The 9,667-nt window shown below is 40.2% G+C and overlaps 1 long non-coding RNA gene across 2 annotated transcripts; it reads right to left on the bottom strand.

The window, feature by feature from the left end:
- Nucleotide 1: 1 nt before the first annotated feature.
- Nucleotides 2-2,841, bottom strand: LOC126624534 (uncharacterized). Of its 2 annotated transcripts, XR_007624132.1 has the most exons (5): nt 2,654-2,841; nt 2,472-2,569; nt 1,485-2,296; nt 823-885; nt 2-166 (listed from the first exon to the last, which is right to left on the bottom strand). It is a non-coding gene; the product is annotated as an uncharacterized LOC126624534 (long non-coding RNA). The 2 variants fall into 2 exon arrangements; XR_007624133.1 differs by lacking the exon at nt 823-885 and having other exon boundaries at nt 3-166.
- Between the last annotated feature and the right edge of the window lie 6,826 nt (nt 2,842-9,667).

Raw genomic sequence — 9,667 nt, 5'->3', positions numbered from 1 at the left:
ACTAAAAATAAATAAAAGGAAATTGACACGGGTTGGAAAATAAACTCTTCTTATTTAAAATAACTCAATAATTCTTTACAAGGCTAAAATAAAGAAATACAAAATTCTATCCTCACTTAATCCGATCTCATCTCGTCTACCCTCTTAGATTGTTTAGTTCGTGAACCTGCATAACAATAAAGGGGTGAGCTTTAACAGCTCAGTAGGGACATAACCTTATTACAGTAAATTGACAATATTAAATTAAGTGTCATGAAATCATATAGCCAAATATCAAATCATTATTGATAATAATGCATGAATGCAATTGAACCTCTTCGGCTACCCCCGTTACTTTATATAATAAAACACACGGACCTGCATGTCCCATACCATGCATTTTACCCCTGCAGAGGTGGTTCGAATGTTCTATTATACAAATTAACCCCATGTAACTCAATCATCCCAATTTCCCCTTTTGTTAGTCATCTTGCCAAAACTCTTCGTCGCCAGTCCCGAATTACCCTTAAAGAATATGTGCACTGTGGGCTCACCTGAGACCTGGTACCTGCTAAGAGTTTGACTCAACTACACAAAAGATCATTTCCACTACCCTCTTTCCAAATTCCTTTCTCACCTACAAAGTTCCAACCACTTCTGACACATGAGTGATGCACAAGCAATATCTCAACAAATAACATTTCAGTAGTACTAACAAGTAAACAACCAACTGAAGCAATAATCCAAACAATGTCCAACCACATTAATCAACCAACACAAATATAGTACTTCACGAAATTTAATAGAATCAATATATGTAAAGGTCTGCCGTATTTCCCCTACCTGGACTCCAAAGCATTGCACCAACTCTGTATTACAAGAGTGCACCACTATTGTGATCAATTCCTATTTCACAAGTACAAGCAAATCACTAAAATGCATAACAAATGTAACCCTAGTTAGACTACTTGGTATTACTAATCTAACACCACTTGATTCAAAAGTCATTTTGGTCGATATGAAATAAGGCAACTGCAATAGAAGACGTTTGAATGTAAAAGGATTTAGGAAATAAGCAATATATATATATGTATATATATATATAGCTCACTGTATAATACAAGTTCCTCAAAACACTTTGGCTTATATAATTGCATAAAAGCTTTGTCATATTATACATATATACATATATATTTTCCTGATATGTATCAGTATGAACTATTTTACAAAATAATACTCCAACCGAGTTGGAATTGTAAAAGTCGTTTTATAAGGGTATTACAAATAGACCAACACTTTAAATCAAAACAGGCTTTGCATTATCCAGTACTATATAGTGAACAAACTGATCATACCATACTTGAAACCAAAAGGCTGTAGTTGTAAAAATAGGTATACGTTATATAGAATAGTTTTGCAGTTTCTGCCTAAAAGCAACCATGAAAGACAACGATTTACTACATAAAATAGCTAAGCAAAGAACAAAGAGAGCTGCGAATCATTACCCTGCTGCAGGCTGACATCCCACGCAGGAAGATAAATACGAATAATTCAGCACCCTTCTCTCTGATTCTATTTGATTTCTTAATCCCTTCCTTCTATTTGTCTTCTCTTCTCTCCTCTCTCTCTCTCTCAACATATATATATACAAACACAACCACATGAGCTGCAAAGCATGCATTGCATGCTAGCTTGTGTTCGAAAACAATGGAGTTGATCTCCTATTTATAGGTTACTAAACGGAAACTACAAAGCCCCTTATTGGTTGAAGTTGGCGGCTAACCACAGCTGTTAAGCTAGCTGTAGGCACTGAGGAGAAAGAAGATAGCAACTAATTCAGGTGAGTACACGTGGTCTTAAGTCATAGACCGCAAGAAGAGATGGCAATCTCATTCAAAATATTTGTGTTGGCTTCTAAGTGGCCAGGTGGGTCAGTCAAAACAAACTAATTATATATACATACATATAAATGCATACGTACATGTACATATAAATACATACGTATAAATACATACATATATGTACATATGTATACACATTAAATACGGGATCTTACAAATCTGCCCCAAAATAGAAATCCAACCCAAGAGACTTTTTCTCTCCCTCCCTCTTCCGCCTCCTTTCATCTATCAAATTTCTGCAACCTCTGCTCTTCTCCAATGGAGCTGAATTTTGGACACCCTATAGTTTTTGAGCATATGAACAACTTTCAAGAAGGAACCATTTCTGTTTGAGCGACGGAAATTAAAGTGTTGAAGCTCCAAACATGACAGTCGGATTCTTGCAGATTTCGAAGCTGCTGTGATGTTTCGAAGATCTGGAAATATTTAACCATTAGTTCATTCTGAAGTTTTGATATGTTATGAAAGAGACGATGAGGAACAACTTCAATGAAGAAAGCATGCTGATCTGAACAATAGAAAATGGAGTTTCGAAGCTCACAACAAATCTGACGGGTTGACAGAAAAATAATAACCAGTCATTCATCATACCTGAATTTCTTGAGTTATACAGCTCCGAGGGATCTCAATTTTGGATATGTTGTAGTTCACAAGTTAAGGAACAACTTCGATGAAGAAAGTATGTTGATCTGAGCAAGAGAAAATGGAGTTTTTGAAGCTCACAACAAGTCTGACGCGTTGATATACAAATGACGAACAATCACTCATCATACCTGAATTTCTGGAGTTTTAATGCTCCGATGGATCTCCAATTCGGATATGTTGTAGTTCACGAGCTAAGGAACAACTTTCATGAAGATGGTTTTGCGATCTGAGCCACAGAAAATGGTGTTATATTGAAGAAAAGCTAAAGGCAGACTAAAGGAAAGCAAAAATGGTAAAGCAAAGCAAAAGAAAAGCTAAAGGAAGGCAAAATCATGGCACATGATAATGAGTCATACCCTACCCCTCATTGGATTCGAATACACCCATCCTCCAAAATCATGACAAAGGCCACATTATAGATATCTGTACAAACATTCCAAAGAAAAAGGGAGGGAGCAAAAAAAAAATAAAAAAAAAAAAAAAAAAAAAGGGCCTAGGCCTTCACTTCTTTGGGCCTAACACATCTTCATAACAAAAAAACAATATATGAAGAAGGAGCCCTGGGTTACCACTTCGAAAAGAAACAAGTGAAGTTTTCCTACTCATGACATTGACTACTAGCTAGACACCTCATTCGGCAACTCTCTTCGCCTGAAGACTTGGGGGACTCCCACCATATGCTACTGCACCTTGATACTCGGCAGTCTCACAACCACTCAGTGACTTGGATTTTTCAAGTCTCCAACCGAGAAGTTTTCCTCACTCGGGAAATTAAGGGAACACTACCTCAAACTACATGCTTCACTCACAAAGCTTCAACAATACAGGTTTCAACAAAAGCAAAAATTCAAAGAACTTTATGAAGAAGGCTTTGGTGTATTTAACACAATATGTTGAAATGAAGCAAAGCTTATTTATTAATATTTTCGATAAGCCACAAATATGTACATATACATGAGTCAAAATAAACAAACAAAAGGGAGCCTTCACAAAGGTTGCTTAGGGGAAGTCTCAGCAGTCGGTAGAGCCCCAGAAAGAGAAAGCACCGGAGGGTGGTTATCCGGAGCCTCAGTACTTGACAAAACCCCAGAAGGAGGAGGCATTGGAGGTTCATCATTTGAAGCTTCATTACCAGGTACAACCCCAGAGGACGAAGGCAATAAATGCCTTTGGAACAAACCCACAAACCGCTGATGATCAAGTAAAACCTTACCATCAGATTCCTTCATCTGGTCAAGCTTCCTCTTCATGTTTGTAGCATAGTCATGGGCGAGCCGGTGCAACTGCTTATTCTCATGCTTGAGCCCTCTAATCTCCTGTTTGAGACTCATCACTTCAGCAGCCAATGATTCAACTTGGCGGGTTCTAGCAAATAGGCGTTGGGCCATATTAGACACAGAACCTGCACACTGAACACTAAGAGCCAGAGAGTCCTTAACAGCCAACTCATCAGACCGTTTGGAAAGTAGTCTGTTATCTTTGGGAGTGAGAAGGTTCCTGGCCACCACTGCAGCGGTCATATCATTCTTCATCACAGAATCCCCAACGGTAAGAGGACCAGTAGGGGATATGAAGGATGGGCGCCATATGTTGTCTGGAGAAGGCATGGCTGTCTCTTCTCCCAGGTTCAAGTCAAAACGACGGTCGGAGGGTCCAGACATTTTCAAATGTGTTGAAGAGGGAAGAGGTCAGACAAATCAAGATCTTAGAAGTGCAAGAAATGAGCTTCTACTGGTAGAGATTCAAGTGTGCTGTGGAACTTAATGCCAGCCTCTATAAAAATCTGCACTCGACGGAGCTTCAGAAATCGAAGAGGCGTTTGCTTTCTCAAAAGCTAGGCTGCTCAGAGACCATGAGGGCCGATCTCAGAAATCGAAGAAGCACCTGCTTTTTCAGCCTCGTCAGCACCTGTCACATGCACACTCAGCTTTGCGGAAATTACGGGCAATCTGTCGAAGATTTCTGGTGAAGTAGAAAGCACGTGAATCTTACTGTTCAATCACCGCTCTCCATATGCACCATCAACTCCTCGGGTACCACATATAACTTTGTCAAAGATCTCTGACAAAGTTTAGGCACGAGAATTTCGAAGTTCCAGCTACCCTACTATTACCCATAAGGGTAAAGGAACAGCACCACTGCTTGACAACTGGAAAGTCCCTATGTGTGTCGACCTCCGTGTTTTGCGGCAAGACAGGTTGGCAAGAACGTCCAACCTTTACTCACATTCGAGAAAAGACTCCCAACATAATTACTTTCTCAAAAACCGGAGTAGCACCGCTTTCCGAATCTCGAGAGTCAGATCCTCGACGGGATTGCTTGTTCGAAAACCGAAGAGGCACAACTCTCAGAACTTCGAGAGCCAGATTTCCTTAGATAAAGCTTGTCTGTAATCTTCACACGTAATATCAGCTTTCCAGATACCACATACCACTTTTTTAAAGTGCTCTGACAAAATTAAAACACGTAAAGCTGGCAGCTCCCACTACATTGCTGTGACCAAGAAGGGTAAAGGAATAGCATTACTACTTGTTATTGGGAAATCCCTATATACATTGACCTCCCTCCTCAACGGACAGGCAAACCTGCAAAAATGCTCAACCCTTTCTCGCATTCGAAAAGGCACCCTCAACATAACCTCTCGAAATACTCAGCTTTATTTCCCCCCGATAATACCTCAGCAAATAAGCCACACCAAGAACAAGAGTATCTCATATCATCAGGGTCGAAAGCAAGAGTATCCCATATCATGCTTTCTCCCTGTCTTTGTCTTTGTCCTTGTCCACACCTGCAGGACAAGGAGAAAGAGAGCAGTCAGTCGGAACCTGAAATCAAACCTCCAATTTGGAACTGACTGCCTGGAGCCTTTGCCTGGTTGCTTACTTAGCATTGCTCTCGAGTACTCATCCTCAACTGCTGTCAAGGTCACGAATTCCACCGGCAAATACCTCATGACAGTTGATCAGATATTGGCTCTTTACACTGAAGCTGCCAAGCGTGGATGAGTCACTATGAAGGAATGTTCTGAAGGACCATTTAAATGCAAAGGTTGCACACCACTTCTGCCATGCAAAAGATTGAAGCAGAAGGTTCAACGGTGAGCTGAAACAGATCACTACAGCACGACACCTTTCCATACCACATTCATTATTCCGTCAACAGCAAAAGTATCCCATATCATCAAGGTCGAACGTACTCTAGATTTGATGGACTTGTTTTGACCCTCAAACTTTTGAGTCGGCCTTATACTCTGAAGGGCACCAGAAAACCCTCCAGCACAGTTCAAGAATAAGCCTGTGGAAAGTTACTTCTTCAAAAGCAAAAGTATCTCATATCATCTCTTATCCATTTGCTTCTCCTTATCCTGGCAGTTGAATGAGAGACAAGGAGAAGGAGAACAATCAACCGGAAGCCGAAGTCAAACCTCTGATCCTGGGTTGCTTACTTGGAAGTTTGACTGCTTACCTTGTCTGTCACCTCTTTCGGCAGATCTCCTAGCTCGGCGACTTGGGGGACTCCTACTATAGGGTTTGTATCGCACTTGACCAAGCCCGAAACTACAAGTAAGCTTCAAAGTGAAATTGATACATTACCTTGTGCATCTTCATCAGCTAAATACACCATTCCCGGATGGAGGAAAGGTACTTCCAGAGAAGGGCAGATGAAGATCAGACCACACTTCGGTACTTAGAAGTTTCGTGATTACTCAAGGGATTGGATCTTGCAAGTCCCCAACCGAGGAGTTTCCCTCACTCGGGAACTTAGGGGAGCACTGTTTGTACCATACTTGACCAATCCCGAAACTACCGAGCACCGGTCAACGCTATACTGTCAATGACCCAGAAGAGTTCCCCTCCGACCAGGAGGCCAATCACTACTCGACACGTGTCAAGATTAGAAGCCAATCAGAGCGCAGCACGTGTCGACATCAAGAACCAATCATAACATGACACATGTCAATGTGACAAAGCTACAAGTTTTTCTATAAATAGGGGTCATTCCCCCACAATATGGCCTAATGCCATTTGTGTTAAATCATTCACAAGAACTCACTAAATTGAGAGCTTGATCCTTTGTACTTGTGTAAGCCCTTCACTACTAATAAGAACTCCTCTACTCCGTGGACGTAGCCAATCTGGGTGAACCACGTACATCCTGTGTTTGCTTCTCTGTCTCTATTCATTTACGTACTTATCCTCACTAGTGACCGAAGCAACCAAGCGAAGGTCACAAAACCTGACACTTTCTGTTGTACCAAAGTCTTCGCTGATTTTGTGCATCAACATATTGTATCCTAGAGTGCGTGGAAATGACTATTTTGCCGTCGTGGGCCTTGTGACGTGGATGTATGTATATGGTCTTCAATTATTTTTTCATTGACGTGATTAAGTTGTATTCGACGTTATGAGAGCATGAATGTAACTTAGGGCTGAGTCGGGTATGTAGAGAAAATGTTATGATTAAATAAGGGAAATTGGGTTGGTTCTTTTAGTTTGATCCAATTGCATGGATCTTGGGTTTGGTAGCCCAATCAGGGCTTGAGGTTGTTTTAGGTGGCCAACCCCGTAAACCACATACACACGTGCAACCTTGTTCTTTATTTCTCTCTCGAAAGTTCCTTCCGTCCGTACGATCCGATTTCTCCAGCCTTCAAACACCCATAGATCAAGTGATTGGAGGTCACCATCATCTTCCTTGTGACTCCACGAGTCTAGTGACACTTTTGGGATGAAGAACAGTTCACGGGAACCTGAGAACTTAGAAGCTCCGACGGAGTACCATGTTTCCCCAACGTGATCGTCGAGGTTTAACTTTTTTTTGAGACTTAGAAAGGTATTAATACAACTCCTTTAGTGTTTTAGACTAATTTTGGTTAAGTTTGGACTTTGAAATAAGCTCGACTGTGGGTTTCTAGGTTTAGTTGGAATATCGAAGCATTGTCCGACTATTTTCCGTCGGTTTTAGGACTTCAAAGTGGTAAGAACATGTTCTACTCATTCAGGGCTTCAAATCCATGTAAAGTGTGCTAGCCACGTGCCTACAGGTGGCCTGCGCGTAAGGGCCCATGGGATGTTGGAAAATTATTCTAAAAATATGAGGATGCTCGTGGTGTTGAGTAGGCCACGATGGTATATTCAATCACCCCAATTGAGCAACGTATGAAAAGTTATTACACGGTTTTGGTTATGTACTTAAAATTAATGTTAAAATAGTGGTTTCACATATAGGCGAGAGTTTCCGGAGGATGAGCGCAGCCAGGCAAAACTCGGGGGTTACGATCCAGCTACATACCAGTGAGTGGGCTTTTGGTGTTCTATATATACGTATATATGCTTTGTGTTTTCCCAGAAATTTGTTTTAAATGGGTTTACGATTTTGAATGCCATGTCAATTACATTATGCTTTAGAGTATGCATTAGTATAGATATGCATATTGTTGCTTAATGGTGCGGACGCCCAAATAAGCTTTAGGTGAGTATATATTGATGATAGTGGATGCATTGGTTTGTGGTTATACGTAGATCATTTAGAGCTTATTATCCTGCACCCTGGTGCTAGTGCTCCCGCTCGCGGTCAGAGCACAGTCTTTCACGTGATTTTCACCTCCTGCACTGCACGCTCACATTGGATCCAAGTTTGGTGCACAGCCCTGTCGTACAAACCACATTAGATGGTTCCGACTTGTAGGTGACCCACGATTATTCGCACAACCTTCACGTGATCGTAGCACTTTAGCGTACTTGTTTGCACCCAACCCTGTCGTACAGACCACAATAGGTGGTTCCGACTCATGTGCAGGCATACCTGATGAGTTATAGGTTCTGCCGTACATGTCACATTAGGTGACTCCAGCTGGCATATCATTTTACATTGATTTATTTCACTTGGCTTACTTATTTCCATGCTGAGACACTTGACATGGCATATATTTGATTTTCACGACTCTCGAGTGTGATTTCTATATACGTACATATTATTATTTTCTGGGAAACTATACGAGTTTTATGGTAAGGGGTTATTACTTTGGAAAGAGAAATGGTTTTGAAAAGCTTTGTTTTGCCCACTCACGTTTTCTGTTTTGCGCACCTCTAAGTTTTAGGTAGAAGTTCGTGTTGGTGGCTTACGAAGATTCTACGGTGGTTTTGATAGACATCCATCAATGTAAGGTTTCCTTTCATATCCTGTGTAATTAGTATTTAGCCTGCTGGACTGCACGTTAGTACCTACACTCTGATTATGTGTATCTACACTCTAACACTTTCACACGTACTTATATACTAGTCTAGTGTAAGTTAGTTAGTTTGGTTTTTTTTATTTACCGACATTATCTTATCACCTTCATTTCCGCACGGCACACATGGCTACGTCACCCTCACGTGACGGCCAACATACCTCGATTTAGGTCGGGGTGTGTCAGGAGAGATGTTATTCTATGTGCCACATCAGATTAGTTAAAAAACATTACCGCTATCCTTTTTTACTATTGTTACTGATTTGAACATTTTGACATTTTCTTTAGAGATGTTCTAATCCCATCGTAGCTATTTAACGTGTCCACATTCATGCCAAATTAGAGGTCCAACATCCCATGTGAATGAAGGACAAAAATTAACTTTACCAAATTCCATGGAAATGTCAAGATTCTTATTTCAATGACAGTTGTCAATTGTAATTGGTATGGACACCGGCTCCCCCAATAATTGAATGCACAAAATTTCAGGCCTTAAACTGCCATTTCAGTCCAAACATCAAGTCATAAATACAAATGAGACTCTTTCAAAATAAGACTCTTCATAGATTCTTTGCTACTTTACAGTTTAATGTCAATTCTCGTGCTAATATTATAAGACATTATGTAAAAAATATGAGGTGTCAAAGTGTCCATGGATAGTCCTATTGTCAAAATCTCCTTAACATTTTTCTCGATTAGCAATTTACGTTTCCTAACTTAACACGAGTTTATGTTGTTGTTGTTGTAATTATTATTACTTTCAATGCATTAATAATTTTAGATTTGTCTAATATTTTTGTAAGAATGATATATGAATGATAAATTAAAATATATACGGTCCTTCAAAAATGTCATGAAATGAGAACCACAAATAAATGTTTTAAAATTACTCTCTACAATCATAAAGAAA

The sequence above is a fragment of the Malus sylvestris genome, chromosome 1 (assembly GCF_916048215.2).
Source record: "Malus sylvestris chromosome 1, drMalSylv7.2, whole genome shotgun sequence".
Taxonomy (NCBI): domain Eukaryota; kingdom Viridiplantae; phylum Streptophyta; class Magnoliopsida; order Rosales; family Rosaceae; genus Malus; species Malus sylvestris.
Note: the sequence above shows the minus strand (reverse complement) of the source record. Positions and strands in the feature narration are given on the sequence as shown.